The 20386-nt window shown below is 38.2% G+C and overlaps 1 protein-coding gene and 1 pseudogene across 2 annotated transcripts in view; one reads left to right on the top strand and one right to left on the bottom strand.

The window, feature by feature from the left end:
* The window catches only part of lrrc1 (leucine rich repeat containing 1), a 156734-nt gene that overhangs the window by 13097 nt on the left and 123251 nt on the right, over positions 1–20386 (top strand). The window lies entirely within an intron of this gene.
* Positions 2441–2559, bottom strand: LOC125483222 (annotated as a pseudogene).

Here is a 20386-nt window from a genome sequence, read left to right as displayed (position 1 = left end):
TGATTTCCTACATATTGTGATGGTTTGTACTACATATTGTTGAACAAATGCAATCTATATGTTGATGGCTCACTGTGAAGGTAAAGGGATATTTTCAGTTTTTTTTCAATTTCATCTGAGCCAGTATGTGCCTCTGTATGTTGAAACGTTGACTTGTTCTTGAGTTTTACGTGGTCATATTAAGAAATTGAACAAATTGGAAGAGTCAGATTTGCATGGTGGGAGAAGCAACCCAATGGCGAAACCTGGACAGTTCCATCAAATTAATCCAATTTTTGTCAATTATTTTATATCCTCTTTCTTCCTATCTAAGGGCACAGTTCAATAAATATACTGGGTGATCACTTAATCCTCCATGAACACAATTAACGGTAAAAGTTTTTTCAGTGGAGCTGATAAGGAACCAAAGATGGATGGAGGTAGAAGGTGTGGCTGAGGAAGTAAATCAGGACTTTGTATCGGTATATCAGGGAGGAGAACTTTGTCAAAGACCAGTTAAACAAGGACGTAGCTAAGATGCTGGGTAAAATTAAAACCAGATAAATGAATAGGGAGTATTAAAAAGGTTGCAAGTACTTGAAATAGGTATGTCATCTGGTTCAGATGGAATGCATTCTAAATGGTTGATCGAAGTAAGGGTCGCAATTGTGGAAATGCTGGTCGCAGTTCTCCTTGAATGCAGAAATGCGACCAGAGGAGTGGAGAATTCAAACATTACCCCTGTTCAAAAATGGAGAGTCGGAAAAAGTATAATTACAGGACAGTCAGTTAAGTGTTGGTGGTGGGGATGCATTTGGAAACTATGATTTAGGAGAAAATCAACAGACATATGGATAAGCATGGATCAATAAATGAGGCGCTGCACACATTTACAGGACATTCCTGTTTGGCTAACTTGATTTGATTTTAGCTATATAATGGAGATGGTTGACTATTAAGTTGATTGTATATAATTTTCAAAAGGCATTTGATAAAATATCGCATGTTAGCAAAATTGAAGCCCGTTTGATAAGAGGAGCAGTAGCAGCATGGGTACAAAATTAGTTGAGGGACAAAAAAGGAGAAATTGGTGCCAAAAACAGAAGTTGCTGGAAAAGGCCAGCAGGTCTGGAAGCATCTGTGAAGAAAAAAAATCAGTGTTAATGTTTTGGGTCCGGTGACCCTTCCATTGAATGGGACTGTATTGGTGAATAGTTGTGTTTCAGACTAGAGAGCGATAAATGTATGATCTATTCTCATTGCTAACCTTGTTTCATAGAACTGTCTCAACCACAGCATAGTACGGGTGGGTTTGCTCTCATCCTGTTTTAGTGTAGGGATCTACTGGGATCCACTTGATCTGATATGGTTGAAGAAAACACTTGCTTACCTGATAGGAAGAGGCTTTTGTCTGAAGCTAGACATAGTTAATTGCATGTTAGCAACGTAGTACAAATTAACACACTGATATAAAACATTGTTACAGGGAAATTGAATAGGACCTAGATGTTAGCTTTTATTTCTTTGAGATCCTAAGCCGTTTGCCCATCATGTTAGTATGACATCATAGTGGGTGATGCTTAAGACATTTCTCAGTATTAACCCTTTCAGACACTTAGAACCATAAACACCACAACACAGTGGAGTTCCCAAAGTTTAAGTGCAAGGACCACTATTATTTCTGCTATATATTTGGTACAGATCAAAACTTCAAAGTTTTCAGATGATGTAAAACTTAGAAATGGATGGAGTGAGGGGCAGTTAGTAACAATATTCTAGTGGGCAGAGACAGGCTGGTGGCCATACCAGACGTTGGTGAGACCACTTTTGGAGTACTGTGTACAGTCCTGGTCCCTTTCCATAAGAAAGATATTATTACATTTTTTCTGCACCCCTTCCAATTTATAAATGTATTACTGGGACTGGAGGGTTTGAGTTGTCAGGAGAGGCTGGCTAGGCAGGGACTTTCCTCCCTGGAGTGGAGGAGGTTGAGAGATGACCTCGTGGAGGTTTGTAAAAGGTGCATAGATATTGTGAATAGCAAAGGTCTTTTCCCTAGGGTAGGGGAGTTCAAAACCAGAGGGTATAATTTTAAGATGAGAGGAGAAAGATTTAAAAGGGACCTGAAGGGCAGTATTTCCAGAGGGTGGTTCATATCATAGAGTCCCTACAGTGTGGAAACAGGCCCTTCAGCCCAACTAGTCCACACCGACTTCCCCCATCCCATCTAGACCCATCCCCCTAGTCTACACGTCCCTGGACACCATGGCCAGTCCACCTAGCCTGCACATCTTTGGACTGTGGGAGAAAACTGGAGCACCCGGAGGAAACCCACACAGACACAGGGAGGACGTGCGAACTCCACACAGACAGTCGCCCGAGGATGGAATCGAACCCGGGTTCCTGGCACAGTGAGGCAGCAGTGCTAACCACTGAGCCACCGTGTCACCCACTTTTTTTGAGCCTGCTGCACCTGGTATTCCCAGGCGGTCTCCCATCCAAGTGCTAACCAGGCCTGAGTCTGCTTAGCTTCTGAGATCAGACGAGATTGGGCATTTTCAGACTAGTATGGCCATAGGCTGTGTGGAATTACTTCCCAGAGGAAGTGCTAGATGCAGGTACAGTTACAGCATTTAAAAGCTGTTTGGACAGATACACGAATAGGAAGGGTTTGGAGGGATATGAGCCAAACACAAGCAAATTAGACTAGTTTAGTTTGGGAAACCTGGTTGGAAGAGATGATTTTGGTTAAAGGATCTGTGTCTGTGCAGTAGAAGCTGTCACGTGGCATGACAATATCATTGCAAAAAATATGAAATGGTTGAAGAAAATTTAAGAATAATGAAGATGAACGATTGATGCTAACTAATGCAGTTTTAAAGGGGCTGCAAGAAGGGATGGATCTGGGGATGTTTTATCACACTTCCTTGAAGTGGCAGGAAAGGTTAACAAAACAGTTCAAAGCATGTGTGATCCTTGCCTTTGTAAATTCAAGGCATGGAGTACAAAAACAGGAGGTTTTAGTCAACTTTTGAAAGCACTAGTTTGGTTGTAGGTGGAATATCATGTCCGATTCTAGGCATCCTGCTGGGTACAGAAGAAGTTGAAGAGGATCATTTTAAGTGATGAAAGATTATTAGAGGCACAGAATTGGATTTGAACCCCTCTGAGTGGAAAAAGGTAAGATTTAATCCAGATGTTTAAAAACCTGAAGTATTTTGATAGCAACTAATAGAAATAAAGATTTCAAATGGCTGAAGTATTAATAACCAGAGGGGACAGATTTAAGATGATGAACAAAAGAACCAGAGGAGAGGAAAGAACAGCTTTATACACAATGAATGAACTGCCTGATAGAATGGTGGATACAGATTCAATAGCAGCCTTCATAAAGCAATTGGATAGATAATTGAAGGAGAATTAGTTGCATAGAGTTAGGGAAAGAAAAGTGAAGTGAGGCTAGATGGCTCTGCAAAAGAGCAGGCATTGGTATGATGGATGGAATGGTCTCCATCTGTTGCACTGTGATTAGAGGATAAACCTAATGACTTTTAGGTTTATGTAGCTCATTAATGTACCAGAGTGTACAAAAGTCTGAATTTCAGCTTTTGAGCTTTCCATCCTGATATCTTTCCACTAACATTGCAACAGTCTAGGTTTTAATAAAACATCTTGTCATAGTTTTGCAATGTTCCAATCACACCTTTTTTGTGACTTGAGCATTTTTGTTTTACATGGTACTTATGACAGGGTCATTTATTCAATTCATTCAAAATAAAATGCAATTTTATTGATAAATTAACGACATCTGCTCATCCTAACTAGGTGGTTGTTCCGTTGTAAGTGAATTAGCTGACGAGTTAGTGAATGGTGACTGTCACCAGCATGTCATTTGTTATGGAGCTACAGCTTCAATCCTGATAAAGTCATAATGCCCTATTTGTAAATTTTCTTGAATGAAGAATTTCTGAAAAAGGATAGATTTGTTGAGGCTTTTTGTATTGCACTGATGAGGACAGTTCATGAGAAGTATCAGGAAATGGGCACAGTGCATGTAATATTAAAGTCTAAATGTATTTGAGAATTTTCTTCTGAGAGTCATGCATCTGTAGAATTAGAGACTGGGTTGATAATTATGTTCAAGGCTGAGATAGATGTTTAATCAGTAAGGGAAAAAGGCAGGAAATTGGAACTGAGGATTATTAGATCAGCCATGATCTCCTTGAATGGTGGATCAGACTTGATAGGCTGACTAGCCTGCTTCTGCTGTTGTGTCTTATCGCCTAATGGTCTAAAAGCTTGGCCATTAACTGTCAGCCATCAGTAACTGGCGTATTCTCCAGGCATGCTTCTACTAATCAGAGTTCACTTGCGAACCAGTCGGCACTCTCCTCTCGCAGTATAAATGTTGCTGTCCTTTTACTCTGCGATTTATTGTGAATTGTCTTGATCAGTGCAAAACAAAATGCTTAAATAAAGTACCTTTCTTCAGCAATACTGAATTCTGTACTCCTAAACTAGTATTTTCTAAAATTAAATTAGAAAATGGTGAAACACGGTGTCACTTATGCCCGTAATATCTTCTGGTTCAGCATTTGCACCATTGACCAGGGGATTTGTTAGTTTAGAAATTGAAGTTCAGCGTTCATTGCTCGGTTTATTTGATAACATTTCTTGTTTAGCCATCTAGAATTTGCCGTGTTTGGGGAAAATGATTGCCTGAATGTAATTTCTGTCAAACTGACCAAATAAGTTTGGACTTTGCTTTGATTACCTAAGGTGGTTGACACTGATCAAGCCATAAACAGAAGTAACTAAATTGTTTTTGAACTTGAAACTTAATTACATAAGGTGTTACCAGCATTATGTATTCATTTGTTTTAAATATGCAAGGAGTGTAACGTTTTTAAATTCTGATCTTCCAGTTTGTTAACCCAATACAGAGGTGACTATTTTACACTGAAGCTCATGTATTTAGCACGGGTCTCCTGGCTCAGTGAGAAGACCATGAGGTATATAATCCATATCAATTAGGAAGATGAATTTGTTAATAAGCTCACTGCAATGACTTTTGAAACACCTTAATATTTCTAGCCCAAGTAGGGGTGGAACAAAGCAAGGACGACGTTCAGGATTCCTGCTTTTGATTGCTAAGCAATGACCCTGTTCTGAAGCAGGATTATGTAAATAATGAGTGACAATACAAGCAGGTTTGCATGCCCTGCCATTCAGTGAATAATCTACTAGTAATCATGATCTATGTTCAGACACAATGTGGCCCTGTGATTAGTAGAGTTCTGTGTCCTGCTTTGTCATCTGGCTCATCATGTTTTTCTCTCCTTTCATGCCTCTGGAACAGGAGCAGTCACTAACTTGCAAATTAAAAGTTCAGATGAACAGTTATTTGATTGTGGGTATACAAGAAGAATCATACCTTGGGAAAAGTTTCATTGAATTATGTTTTATTTCATATGTTTATATGTTCCCATTTTCTGTATTGCCTGCGATTGGTTTAGGTGCTCCCTCTGTAGGGGTTCCAAACAGAGATGTTACGTAGGCTTCTGGCTTAAAGAGGAACGAAAAATATAGCTTAAAGATCCTGTGTATTCAATTGCTCCTCTAATTTATCCATTTATCCTCCAAGCACCTTCTTAAGGGTACTTGAGACTAAGCAGTGAATACTGGCCTAGCTGGTAGATTATGAAGATTAATGCTTCATATATTTTCAAGCCATATTTTCTAGAGCATTTTCGATCTGAAATGTCAAAAAAGTTTCTTGGGTAGTAGTCAATGTGGTTTCCCAAAGCTCCATTGCTGTGAAGTAGTATCTTACGTTTGTGGCAAACTTAATCTGTGGGAATTCTGATGCCTTTGCGTGAAGCAGTATTGTAAATGGTATTTTGGATTTATTTGAAGTAGTAGCACATTGTGGTATGCAATAACTGGAACAATTGTACAGTCTCTTTTTTTTTCAGTATTTCTTCCTCAGTGATGAAAATGTGCTTGAATCCCTTTTGTCATTAGAAATAGGATTGGGTAGCCAATAAGAAATAGCCTGAATTTAATTTAGTATTTCAAAAAGGATGGTGAATGGAAACAGTAAATGCAATTAATCTTGCTAAGAAATGTTGATAAATCTATTGGTGGTAATAAAATCAACTTTATTCCTTTCTGCCTTTATTTATGGCCTTTTGTCAGAATTGTATCAACTCTGATGAAAGGCTATTGATCTGAAACATTCAATTTGTGCCTCCCTCCACAGTTGTTGCCTGACCTGCTGAGTTTTTCTAGCACTTCTGTTGTTATTTCAATTTCTAGCATTCACAGTACTTTGCTTATATTTCACTTTCTGGCACTGGTCGCCCAAGAATATGCAGTGGCTTTATGTAATTTACCTGTGTGTCTACTGCACTTCTTTGTGCAAAGTTCTCCTTTTGAAAAGCGCACACTTCTCCCCTAAAAAATCTATTTGCAGTTGAAAGGTTGCAGTGAATTTTAACAATTTTCTAAAAGCAGGTCCACTTTTCGTCAATACAAGGTGGAATTTTGGTTCTCTCCTGAAACACACCATTATGTTAGGGAGTAAACCTGGTGGATTTGAACTCACTTGAGAAGGATATGGGTTTACTTTTGTGCCTTGGGATAACATTTTCTCATCATGATACTGACACCTCCCCAAAGGAGCAAACAACTGCAACTGCTCCATGTCACTTCACAGCAAGGATCTGTTGTAAAATAAAGTTTTGTTCTGTTTCATTCCATGTTGCAAGTAAGAGAATGACTTGTAAAAACCCTGTAGTTGCCACATGTACATGTTTGAAATGTACCAAGTAGCAACCTTCATTTTACCTTTCATTTGTTTGTTTTTACGTGAAATGTTGCCATCTAGGAGCCACAAAACTTAATTTCAGGTGTTATTTCTTTCACTTCCAACTTTATTCTGTCTTTCTGTTTAATAAAACTGACAAAATTGAAAAAAAAATCAGGTATCCTTGTTTGAGAAATTTTGCTCATTTAAAAGAAACCCCTTTTATTATATCTGTTTTTTGGAACCCAGCCTGACTTATTTTGAATGCTGGCCCAAATTTCTGTGTGAAACAGCCCTGGCTGTCTCCTGGTATTAAAGCAAAATGCTTTTGTGGTAACAAAAACGGAAATAGCTGGAAAAGCTCAGCAGATCTGGCAGCATCTGTGGAGAGAAATCAGAGTTAATGTTTTGGGTACGATGACACTTCCTCAGCCCACCTGAGGGTTCTGAGGAAGGGTTACTGAATCTGAAACGTTAACTCTGATTTCTGTCCACAGTTGCTGCCAGACCTGAGCTTTTCCAGCTATTTCTGTTTTTGTTTCTGATTTACAGCATCCACAGTTCTTTCGGTTTTCTGCCTTTGTGGTAAACCTGACAATCTGTTTGGAATTATTTAGTTACCATCTGTGTTTTATTGGAAGTTGGAATTTAAACGCACATTTCTTTGTTTATGACTGCTTCACTGCACTCATATGTAGTGTGATTTTAATTGTTCACGTTATTCCCTCATCAGTTGAGTCTGGTGAGTTATTTGAATTATGTTATTTGTGTATTAATGCTTGCACAAAAACTAGTCCTCTAATTGGTAACTCTGACGAGGACAGCATGTACTTTGAAATGAAAGCAATTAGTTTTGGTATTTTAAATGAGGAAATCCTATCTTTTAAAATGCTTACAGCCCACAGAATATGGAATCTTTCTTTCTTGGATGCTTCCAGATTTCAGCTTTCAGTTGGCTTCAGTGTTTGTGCGCTTTTGTATCCTACTTTTATTTTAAATCCCTGATGATTAAAAGCCATTAAGGCCACTAATTTTGTATCTAGAAACATGTAATGCAGTAAATTTTAAATTGCTTTGGATGGAATCAGACTGAGGGCTTTATAGGATTGGCAGTTTAGACAAATATTTAAGTGAACTGGCAACAGGCTACACTTCCCTACTGATTGTTTAGTCTGGAGCCTGAACATAACTCTTGGGCATTGGTGTCACTTTACAGGCTGATTTCTAAAAACTAAGAAAGTTACACCAGGACTGCACAGGAGTCATGTTTATACTATACACCAGTTGCTAGGGAGGGTGATAGGGAGAAGTAGTATTTGTTTGTGAATTGTGTAGCATGAAATAATATGCAGGCAGCTCATATTTGTATCACATGAAGTGATAGGAGCTGTGCCCCATTACCTGTATGCTTCTAAGTAGTGGTTACGGGAAATGACATTTTGCAGCTACACAATGGAGCTGAATTTTAAAAAAAAACAAAATCCACGAATAGGTAAAACTTTTGGATGGATGCCGAATTACTTACAAGTGTGTGTACTTGAGACAAGCAGCTTTTTAAACAAGGTTTCAACAATATTTCAGGTGTATTCCCAACTTAGCTGATACCTAACTGTTCGAGGAGACTCTAAAGCTGAGGTGGGGAGTGGGAAAGTTGATGAGGAATGAACTCGGAAAAGAGGCAGAAAAATGGGAGTTGGCAGGGAAAACCAAACTCGTTACATGTTATGTACCCAACATCAATAATAGTGGACAGCAATTAGGGCTTGCAATAAAATGCATAAGCAATCCACAGGAGGTCAGCTGTATTTAATGCTGAATTCTATAGTGTATGTATTGCATACTGCATCCACTGACCTCACCGAAGCTTAAAAGTCCTTTCTCGCCATAGTCCATAAACTTATAGGTGATCAAGAAAATCTGTCACAGCTAATTTGGACTGGTACTTAGTATAAAAGTTGCCTTGTTATGTTGTGTTTTGTGATCCAGCCACAAAACTCAAATCCTCAGAGGAGCACAAAGGGATCAGTGTTGCTGTGAATAGTCACTCCTGCAGGCAGTGAATTGTGCTTGGAGCTTTTTATCTGTCTTTTGTGCCAGACTTGTTATACATTCACCTATCTGTGTCAAAAGACAACAGTTTACAGGATTTCACTGTTTCGGACGCGCAGGTGCAACTTAGATTTTTTTTTCTTTATTCATTTATGGGATGAGGGCATCGCTGGCTTGGCAGCGTTTATTGCCCATCTCTAATAGCCCAGCGGGCAGATAAGAGTTAACCATGTTGCTGTGGGTCTGGAGTCACATGTAGGCCAGACCAGGTACAGATGGCAGTTTCCTTCCCCAAAGGATATTAGTGAACCATATGGGTTTTTCCTGACAGTCGACAATGGATTCACAGCCATCATTAGATTCTTAATTCCAGATATTTATTGAATTCAAATTCTACCATCTGCTATGGTGGGATTTGAACCCTGGTCCCCAGAATGTTATCTGGGTCTCTGAATTAACAGTCTGCTGATAATACCACTAGGCCATCGCCTAGTAGACATTTTTCAGAAAATTATAACTTGGGATGCAGTGTATCATGAATATGAAACATGATGTGGTAACTGCAGCATGTTTGTGAAGGAAAAGATTGCTTTTATACTTCAGAACTATGGAAATTTGGAATTTTGATTTTGAACACTTTCTGCAACTTGGTTGCGTGTTAGATCGGTAACCTAACAATCATATTTACAATCTGTGTATATTTATATAGGAACAAATTTTCTTTCAATTAATACCCACTACCTGTACAAATAAATGCAGTTTATATGCACTTCACGTGGATCTGTTGTAGATTAAATGATTATTAATTGATAGCTGCTTTATATCATCAACTCTGTTATAATTCTATATCATGCAACTACCAGGATGTCAGAAAGAGAACTGTGTTCTTTTTCTGTCAAACAATTTTGTACATTCTTATGAAAGCAGTACAGTTGCATTTGCACTGGGTATTGCATGATGTTTATACCTGTGTCATCACAAAGACTGCCAACTTCTATCTCCTTAATGTCACTTGATTCTGCCTCACTTCAATTCATTTGGTAAAATTTCCACTGTGCCATTGTAACCCAGAGATCTGATTATTCTAAACCATTCCTAGCTTGTCTTCCACATTCTACCCTTTGCAATCTTGGTTCTCTAAACTCTGCTGCCTTTGTTCCAACTCAAGTCAAGTCTCATTCTTTCACCACCCCTGTTCTTAAGTTGACTACGTCAACTTTTGTTTATGCAATGTCTTTACGGCATTTTCACATTTCTCCATGGTCTTATGTATTCCTACCTCTTTAATCTCTTTTGATCTAAATTCCCAGCATTGTGTCTATGGCGAACCAGTTTTGGCTTCTTAAACATTCCTATTTTTAATCTCTCCTGTATTGGTGACCATGCCTTCATTTGCCAAAACAGTCAACTCTGGAATTCTTGTCCTAAATGTCTCTGCCTTGTTTTCTTTAAGATGCACCTTTAAACCAATTTCTTAAACCAAGCTTTTGGTCATCGTTTCTAACAGTACCTATTGTGCATCAATGTCTAATTATGCTTTCTAATTTCTTCTGTCATAAATCCCGTAGGGATGTTTATTATGCTAAAGACAATATGTAGATATGTCTTTTTTAAAGGATCTTAGTCTTCCGTCCAAGGACTTGATTTTTCTATCCTTTCCTTTATAATTGAAGTTCCTCATTCCCCTTGAGTCATAGATGTATTGGGAAGAATGGCTGTTTTTGATTTAAGTGTCCAGAACAATTAATTTTATAACAAGGGCAGCGGCTCAGTTTCATTGTCTGGTTATGGGTACCAGTAACAAGAAACATATGCCCATTAACTGTATATTTTGGGCAACAGTCCATAACCCTAGGATAGTCGCGGACTAAAAATAACTTCTACGATAACTCTTACTTTGCTGAGTGAGGCCCACTGAATCAGATTGAGATTCTATATTTCAAAGACTAAAGATTCACAATACTCGTGCAACATTTTGCACACACTTTGTAAGATTTGGATATGTCCCTTTCAAAGATAAGTGTTTTTCAAGTCCTGTGTAAAATCTTTGGATTTATGAATAATCTTTAAAGCACCATTATTAGTGGAATGAAAGTAAAATACAGTGGATGCTGGAAACCCAATAAAACAGAAAATGATGGAACTACTTGGGTTAAGCTACATCTGTGGGGAGAGAGAGAGATGGTGCTTGACATCACTTCTGAGTCCATTTAAAAAATATTCATTCTTTTTTACTTGGATTTTCATTTAAAATGTGAACCAGTTGTGGAAGAACCCATTATACTTAAATTCTGTCAATTCAGACATATTGGAAACTAAGATAACAAGGTGTAGAGCTGGATGAACACAGCAGGCCAAGCAGCATCAGAGGAGCAGGAAGGCTGACGTTTTGGGCCAAGACCCTTCTTCAGAAAATGGAAACTATCCTGTTTTCAGAGTGTTAACGTTGGCAAATGCCCTAAAGGATAATTTTGCCATAACTGCCATCAGTTTCTCTTTATTTTTAAAAAAAAAAAGTCACCTTCCTGACTTGTTTTTCCTTTTATGTTCCTGGCAGCACTTATTGCTGCCAATGTTTTTAAGAAGGTTTTCAGATTCTTTATGTTTGAAGTGATTGACTGCTCTGCTTTTGCTGCTGAATGAATGAATGTTTCTCATTTAATTGACTGTCTCCTTCACTTAGCTTTATCTGGTGTCTTTTCAGTGAAGCTTGGGTCAATCATCAATGCCAACATCTAGCTTATTGAATACTCTGTATTCTGTTTCATGACCCCATCCCCTTCCTTCATCTGTAATATCAACGTTGTCTGCCTCACTGTTCATGCTGCATGTTCCACAGAAAAATACTCAGTCCAGGTGCAGAGTTGAAGAATTGAATGATGAATGTTGGGACCTCTAAAGTAAGTGAGGTTTCAAAGTCTTCAACACTTAGTGGTAATAATGTTGCCAATTTCATTGATATTAGTGCCTTGATGCAGTTTCCAGCACTTCAGTTCTCATCAAGATTTTTCTTTCTGATGTCAGCTTTTGATTTGAGAGCTAGGGAATCCAAACCTGGAAGCTGCCTGTTGCCTGGCGTGGGGAATAGCTGAAAGTCAATTGTTCTAACTCTGTCCTGGCAAATAGTAATTCCAGGTGTTTCATAAATGTTGACCAAGATATTTTTCTTGAATTACATGCTTAAATTTTTGCTTAACTCTGTACAAAATACCTGGTTTGTTGAGTATTGTTGCAATCACTATGAATAAAGGTTACGCCCGTTTAGGCTTGAGATTCATGAGTAAAATCGTTTTTTTTTTAACCTCCTATTACTGAGAAGGATTGAGAACACTCCAGTGCTATTACTTGTGAATTGTCATGTTTTTCTTGATTATTACTAAATCTCTTCTGTTTTTTGGATTTATTTTGCAGGTAATTCTGAACTTAATAGAGATTCTACGTTAAGCAAGCTAACAATCTGATTTTTATTGTTTTCCATGTCTCCTTTTTTTCCCATGTGGATTGATGACAATGTTTTAGTCATATTGATGAACAAGGTTACTTATGGCATTGTTACATGATTATTTTTGTGCAAATGCAAAGACTCAGCTTGGGTGTGGATGCATGATGTCACCTGGAGATTTTACCACCAGATCAGGTCACAAGTCGTTTCTCAGCAGACCGGTGTAATGCAACTGGAAGTTGTAACAAATGGCTGAATTTATTTTGGTGATCACTAGTTGGAAAGCATTCAGCAGGGATGACAACAGACCATCAGTAATACTTTTTCCTATTCAATCTTTGTGTTGAATTCCCTACCTCAGTCAGAATTTCAGTCACTTTACAGTTCTGTAGTTTTAAGTCTATATTGTACATCGTTAGTGTCGGTTGTACCAATATTTTAGCGCTGAAGTGTTTATATTTTATCATTGCTTCTGCTTTGATTTCAGGCCTAATTTTAAAAAAAATCCTGGAAACCTATAACTGTCATTTTTAGAGGGTGCAGTAGAAATGCCATTTGGAAAAAAGTTTGGAGGAGAAGGATCGGATGATACGATTTCAGATTTGATTCTTTTAAAATAAATTTATTGTGCATTTTCCTGAAATATTCCTTTTTAGTGCGTTCGTTCAAATCACCATATCTTACTGAGTTTTATAAGCATAATTGTTTTACTACAGTTGCTGATTTTGTATCTAAGATTGGTGAATTTAAATCCAAGCTGTAGTAATATTAGACCTTGATAGAAGATGTAAATCCACGTATCCTGACTACATTTGGCGACCTGTAAATTTAAAACTAGTGAGCTAGAACTGTGTATTGCGCTGCTGCTGCTTGTAGCTACGTGGTGATCTGCTGACATGGTATTCCACACTTGTTTATCTTGTGCAATCCTGTCACACCCACGGTAACTTGCCTGCAACATCTCTGTGATGTGTGTTATCCAGCTACATGTTTTAAGAACTTTGTTTGCTCTTACAATCTCAACTACCTCCTCATTTGTCTTATGGTCTGTATATAGAAGTTTTAACCTGTCTTAACATCCACATTTTAAAGCCTAAATACTCAGTAATATTGCAAGGTCACTTCTATAATTCATAAGGCAATGCTTTTTTTTTACCTTACAGCTTCAAAGACCATAATGTGTACTACTGCACAATAACAAAACCATCAGACATGACAAAGAAATGTGATCTATAGAATGAGGAGAGCTGACATCACTCGTCATGGAATTCTCAGCCATTAATTGAACTTCCTTCACAGTGTTCTGTACTAGTAATTCTGTCCATGTGTTTGTTTTCTTCCTTTTGGACCTGAGTTCAGAAGCTATTTTGTGCTGAAAATGCTAATGATGTTTCTAGTGTTTTCATTCACTGTCATCATTTTTAAACCCTTCAGCTACACTTTTTTGAGAGAAGTCCATTTTGAGAGATTTAGAGGGCTTCGAAACATGCTTTGTGCAGTTTTCTTTTGGGTTTGAATAAGCAATATATAATTCTTTAAGACAATAGAATGCAATAGAATTATAAAACGTGAACAAACTGGTAAATCTTCTGCAGGACTGGTCCCGACTAGTCAGGGACTAGTTTTGTAGTTTGATGTTTATCATGGTCTTGCTGCAGTCTAAGCAATGCAGCTATAGAAGCTTTTGTGCTTCATAAAAATGTAAGCAGGCCAAAATGAATGCTAAGTAAAAGGAGGAAACTGGAGAAGCTTGGTCTGAGAGGTGAGAGGTATCTGTAGAAGCTGGACCTTCTAAATGCAGCCTAGCTCATTCTCCCAAATTCTTGAAGTTGAATTTAAACCCATAACATTTGAATCATTGGAAGTTTTGCCGCTGAGGTACAGATGAAACTTGAGCGTGGGAAAAGATAATGGGTAATAGAGCTCTGGATAAACTTAAATTCATGGTTGGCCAGCATGGTAAGCATTGGATTAGTTGAATCTAGCCATTGTGAGTGAACATTTTGATTGTGGATGGACTAAAATGGGCAAAGATTGGCAGTGTTTAAACCACTGAAAATATGTCCTCTTTGTCATGGAAAACACATTGCGTCCAAAACTCTTACCCTGAGTTAGGTAGAATGACCAGCATGTGAAAAGAAAGGAAAGGTTAAAGTTCTGTTTCTGTAGTGCCCTTTCATTGGTGGTAAATTACTTTTCCAAGCATCACTATTTTGTCAGTGAACCTGGCAACTGAGTTGGGCATTATAAGGTCCCAAACACAGCCATGAGGTAAAACCAGATTATTTAATTAAGGTGGCAGAGGTTTTGTTATCATTTCAAGAAAGCAACATGCTGAAGTAATCTTTGATGGCTGACAAAAGGTAAAATATTTGTAATACTGCTAAATTCATGTGTTAGAAATGCAACAGAATTTAAATTTTCACTTAACAAAACAGTCTGCTCTTTTTGCTTGTTTACTTTGCAAGTATTTCTTAAGTTTTAGTCAATTCATCCTTGCAATCTTGTTCTGTCACTTATTAAGGTGATAGCTATGTTTTCTTCTTTCTGTGGATGTTGGCGCCGTATTGTTTGAGGAGGTTTTCTGACTGTAATACATTTCCCCATTTAGGTGTCTGGCTAGTCTCCATAGTGCGAGAATGACTGACTCTGACTCGGATTATACTGTCTGAGGCTATAAATTATTCAATGTTCACAACTTTAATGACAAATTAAATCAAACACTGTAAATGATTTCAGTGCTATCTGTTTGCCACTTGGTGCTGCTGATGCTTATTTGTGTGCATGGTTACATAATTTACTGTGTTTTATTGCATATAGTGGGAGCCATATGTCTCTGAATGCATTTCTCTTTGTCTACCTGTTTCTCAGTATTAATCACATAAGTAAAATATTTCCTCTAGATGCAAACCCGATTCTGGTTTTCCACATGGTTGTTATGCCATGCGGATTGTAGAACAATCTGGGCATTGGAGTTTACACCTCACCTCTTGTGGAGCTGAAAATTCCACGATGATTCTCTTTCGCATAATTTTTCCATAACCAGATGAGAATCTGCAGCAGCAAGACCAGGCTGTAACTTTGAACTTGAATCTCAAATTACATTCGCAAAAAGAGGCCCCTGGAGGGAGGCTTATAGCAGGCATTTCTTATGCTAATTCTTGTGCATCAGTTGAAGACCTTTATCGGAAAACAGTGTCATTTTATTCATTATAATTTAGCACTATTTCCAGTTGTACACACCACCTTCACTGAAGAAGAATTTATTTCCAAGATTGGTATATGTTGAGACTTGCTAGTCTATGATCGGAAACTCCGTTATATTTGGTTTCATTATCATGGAATGATAAAGTACAGAAGGAGACCTTCTGGACTACCAGTCCTCTGCCAGCCTATGGTGGAGTTGTCCCGATAAGTTTCACTCTCCTTACCACATTACCTTGCAACTTTCTTCCTCCTCCTCCTCATACCTTCTCACCAACGTTTCTCCATCTGAAGAAGTGGTGAAAGGATTCTCAGTTGCTTATCCTGTTGAACTGCATCACAAATGTTACTCTGTGGCCAGCAAATCTTGGTAGTGATGTGAACCCAGTACTTCTGGCCTGGATTAAGCGTGCTATCACTCTGCTACAAAACCTCCATAATTTCATTTTGAAAGTTACTGTTGCCTCTACCATCCTTCCTGGTGTTGCATTCTAGATAATAACTTTTTATTTAAAAGAAAATTCCCCCTGTCATTTCTGCTTCTTTAGCCATTACCTTAAATCTGTGCCCTTTAGTTATTTTCCACTATGCTATTGGAAAAAGTTCCTCCTTATTTATTCAATCTCAACCCTCCTTGTGATTTTGAACAAATCTATCAAATTCCTTCTTAATCTTCTTTGCTTTATGGAGAAGAATCTCAGCTTTTCCAGTCCCTGTATACAACTGAAATTCCTCATTTGAGTTGAATCCCTTCTGCGTCCTATCCAAGACCTGACATCTTTCCTAAAGTGCGGTGTTCTCAAATGGAGTCGTACAACATGGAAACAGACCCTTCGGCCCAACTAGTCCATGCTAACCATGTTCCCAAACTAAACAAATCTCACGTGACTGAATTTGGCCCGTATCCCTCCAAACCTTTCCTATTCCTGAACTTATCTAAATGTCTTTTAAACATTGTAACTGTACCTGTATCGACCATTTCCTCTAGCAGTTCGTTCCCTACCTGAACCACTCTCCGTGTGAAAAGCTGTTCCTCATGTCCTTTTTAAAACTTTCTCCTTAAAAATATCCCTCCTAGTATTGAACTAATCCACCCTAAGGAAAAGACCCTTGCTATTCATCTTATCTATGCCCTTCATGATTTTATAAACCTCTATAAGGTCACCACTTAACTTCCTACGCTCCAGTGAAAAATGTCCCAGCCTATTTTTATAACTCAAACCCTTCATTCCTGGTAACATTGTGGTAAATCTTTTCTGAACCCTCATTAACATATATTGTAAATGGTTGAGTTCCTACCACTGACCCCCTACTACACTTCATTGCTAACAGTTTGCCAATCTGAAAATGAGCCATTTATCTGACTGTTTCATGCCGGCGAGCTAATCCTGTATCCAAGCTCATTTTCACTCCAAGGCCGTGAGCTTGCTTTTTGTGTGTGCAATAACCTTTTCCTTGGCACCTTAATGAACACATTTTGGAAATCCAAATGCAATACAGCTACTAGTTTCCTTTTATTCACCCTGCTTCTTAAATCCTCAAAGAACTCTCATAATTTTATCAAACACCGATTCCCTTTTACAAAATTGTGCTAGTTCTTGCTGAATATATTACAATTTCAAAAGATTGTGTTACTGCTTCCTTAATAATTGATCTACAATTTTCCAATCAGTTAGGATATTTCTAGAATCTCTGGGATTTTTGAAGATTAGAACATAGAACAGTACAGCACAGGAATGGGCCCTTTGGCTCATGATTTGGTGCCAAACATGATGCCAAACTAAACTAATCCCTTCTGGTTGCCCTTTGTCCGCATTGCTCCATTCCTTGCACATTCATGTGCTTATTTAAAAGCCCCTTAAATGCACCGATCGTATCTGCCTCCACCACCACCCTGCCAGCGTATTCTAGACTCCTACCACTGTTTTTAAAAAAAAACTTGCCCCTCACATCTCCTTTGAACTTTCCCCCTCTCACCTTAAATTCGTACCTCCTGGTATTAGACTTTTCAACTCTGGGAAAAAGATTCTGATAGTCAACCCTACCTGTGCATCTCATAATGTTATACGCTTCAATCAAGTCTCCTCTCAGCCTCAGCCACTCGAGAGAAAACAACCTGAGTTTTTCTAGCCTTATCTTATAGATCATACCTCCTAATCCAGGCAGCATCCTGGTAAACCTCTTTTGCATGCTCTCCAAAGCCTCCACATCCTTCCTGTAGTGTGGCGACCAGAATTGAACACCATACTCTTAAGTGGGGTCTAACCAAAGTCTTAGAGAGTTGCAACACGACATCCTGACTCTTGGATAACAAGGTGTAGAGCTGGATGAACACAGCAGGCCAAACAGCATCAGAGGAGTAGGAAAGCTGACGTTTCGGATTGAGACCCTTCTTCAGAAATCCTGACTCTTGTACTGAATTCCCTAACCGATAAAGGCAAGCATGCCGTATGTCTTCTTTACCATCCTATCTACTTACGTGGCAGTTGAACACTGTATTTCACTGAGGTCTAACCAGAGATTCATGAAGGTTTATCATAACTTCTTTGCTTTTCTGCTCTGTTCCTTTATCTATAAAGGCAATAATCACATTTGTGCTCTCAACAACTTATTACTTTCAAAGATTTGTGTACATGGACCACTGGGCGCTCTGTTCTAGCAACACCTTTAAAATTATGTGCTATAGTTTATGTGAAAGCAAAATGCTGGAAATCTGCACTAAACACAAAATGTTGAAAAGACTCAATAGATGAAGCAGCAGATGTGGAGAGACGGACAGAGTTAATGCTTCAGCTCAGCAACCTTGAAGTCAGAGATATAACAGGTTTTAAGCAAGTACCGAGTCACAGAAAGAGGAGTAGTGGACAGAGCAAAAGAGAAGGTCTTGTGATGGAATGGAAGGCAGGAATTTTTGCTATTGAAACTGATAATTTCATACTGGGTTAAATTGTAACTGCTCATGTCATCACTCTGTCTATGTCACCCTCTTACTGTTCTTTTAATTGAGTTTAATTTGAGTTTAAAGCCATTGCAAACTTTTTGAAATTATGCACACTATGTCAAACTCCAGGCTATTAGTGGATACCAAAATGTAGTGGTCTCAATTCCGATTGTCAGAAAATGTGGCTGTATACATCAGCATGAAAACAACCATTAGCCACCACTGACAACAAGGTGCAGGGCTGGATGAACACAGCAGGCCAAGCAGCATCATAGGAGCAGAGAGGCTGACGTTTTGGGCCTAGACCCTTCATCAGAAAAGCATTAGCCACCACTCTCAGCTTTATATATCTTTAATTTCTTATCCATACTTTCACAGTCTCTTTAATCCCATGGGTCTTAATTTCACTGACAAATTACTTGATATCCCTTGTCAAATGCTTTCTGAAAATCCACATGCACGTCAACCTTATTACCCTCATCAGCCCTATCCATTACTTAATTAAATAACTTGATCAAGTTATTGATTCATGATTTGCCTTTAGCTAATCAATGTAGACATTAATTTGTTAGCCCATATTTGTTCTTGATTATTGTCATTAAGAGCTTTCAACAGCAACGTTATGTTGACTGCTCTGTGTAATTACAAGGTTTAATTCTTTGGCCTTTTGTTAACAGAGGAGTAATACCTGTGAATTTCCAGTCCTTTTAGCACTACCCTCGAAACTAAAGGAGGCTTGAAAAATTGTGCTGAGCTTTCCACACTTTCATTGTATATTTCTTGAACAAATTAGGATTCATTCAATTAGACTAAGTGACTTTTTTTTTGTGAGTATACTTCTTTATGTGCTTTTATCCTATGCTGTATTATTCCTGCTTCATCCTTTACTACTATATTAACTACATCTCTTGTAAATATGGATGCAATGTACTTCAGTGTTTGGATGGACTATCAGTGTAGTTGATGTGGTTCTAATGTTAAGGTCTTGATAGAATTTTTTTTGTTCACTGACAATGAATGCTGGCCAGTATAAGGCCTGTAAGTGTGATGTAATGGCCACATACCGTGCACAAGACTTTGAATAGCAATGAGATTATTGCAGTAGTGGAATACATTAAAACTGATATCCCTGTTGTCACTCCCTTGTCCCTGTTTTCTGCTTTTTTTTGCCCTCTAAAATATTCTAAATTGAATTTAGCATTTTTCTCTGAAGTTCTGTCACCCCTTTTTAACATAAGTGTTAATTAATTTAGTTCACAACTTTCACAGAAGCAAGATTGTTTGGCCCAACAAGTCCATGCTGGGGTTCATGTTCACTTGTATCTAAATCATTTTGTATCTAAATCTCCCATTGTGAACACAAATTCCCTTCCCTGCATAGGTTTATCTTATTTTCTCTTAAATTCATCCATAATGTTTGCTTCAAATAATCCCTGTGATTGTGATTTCCGCGTTCTTGCTACTCTTTGGGTGAAAAATGTCCTCTGAATTGCCTATTGAATTTCTTGGTGACTATCGTTTATAGATGACTTCTAGTTCTGCAGTTCTCCACAAAAGGAAACATACCCCCTATACCCACCTTTTAAGAACCTTGCACAGTTTTAAAGACCTCTAATAGATCACCCCGTAGCCCTTTTTTCACAAGAAAGACCCGGTCTTTCTGATTACATGTACCCATTTGTTTCTGGTAACATCGGAAATGAATAGGATCTAGAAGCAGCCTTTTGGCTGAACATGAATGAATGACCAGGAAACTGGAAACATTGTCTGGTCATTGTTGAATAGTGCAATAGAATCTTTAATTTGTATCTAACTCAGCCATGGTTTAACTTCCAATTTAAAGGATCACATCTGATATTGTTGTACTGTGCATGGTTTTTAGTGCAATGTTTCTCAATTCAGTTGTCATAACAATAGAATGCAAATCTGAGAAAGTCCCACTCAAATAAACACAACATGTTGG

The sequence above is a fragment of the Rhincodon typus genome, chromosome 5 (genome assembly GCF_021869965.1).
Source record: "Rhincodon typus isolate 14 chromosome 5, sRhiTyp1.1, whole genome shotgun sequence".
NCBI lineage: Eukaryota > Metazoa > Chordata > Chondrichthyes > Orectolobiformes > Rhincodontidae > Rhincodon > Rhincodon typus.
Note: the sequence above shows the minus strand (reverse complement) of the source record. Positions and strands in the feature narration are given on the sequence as shown.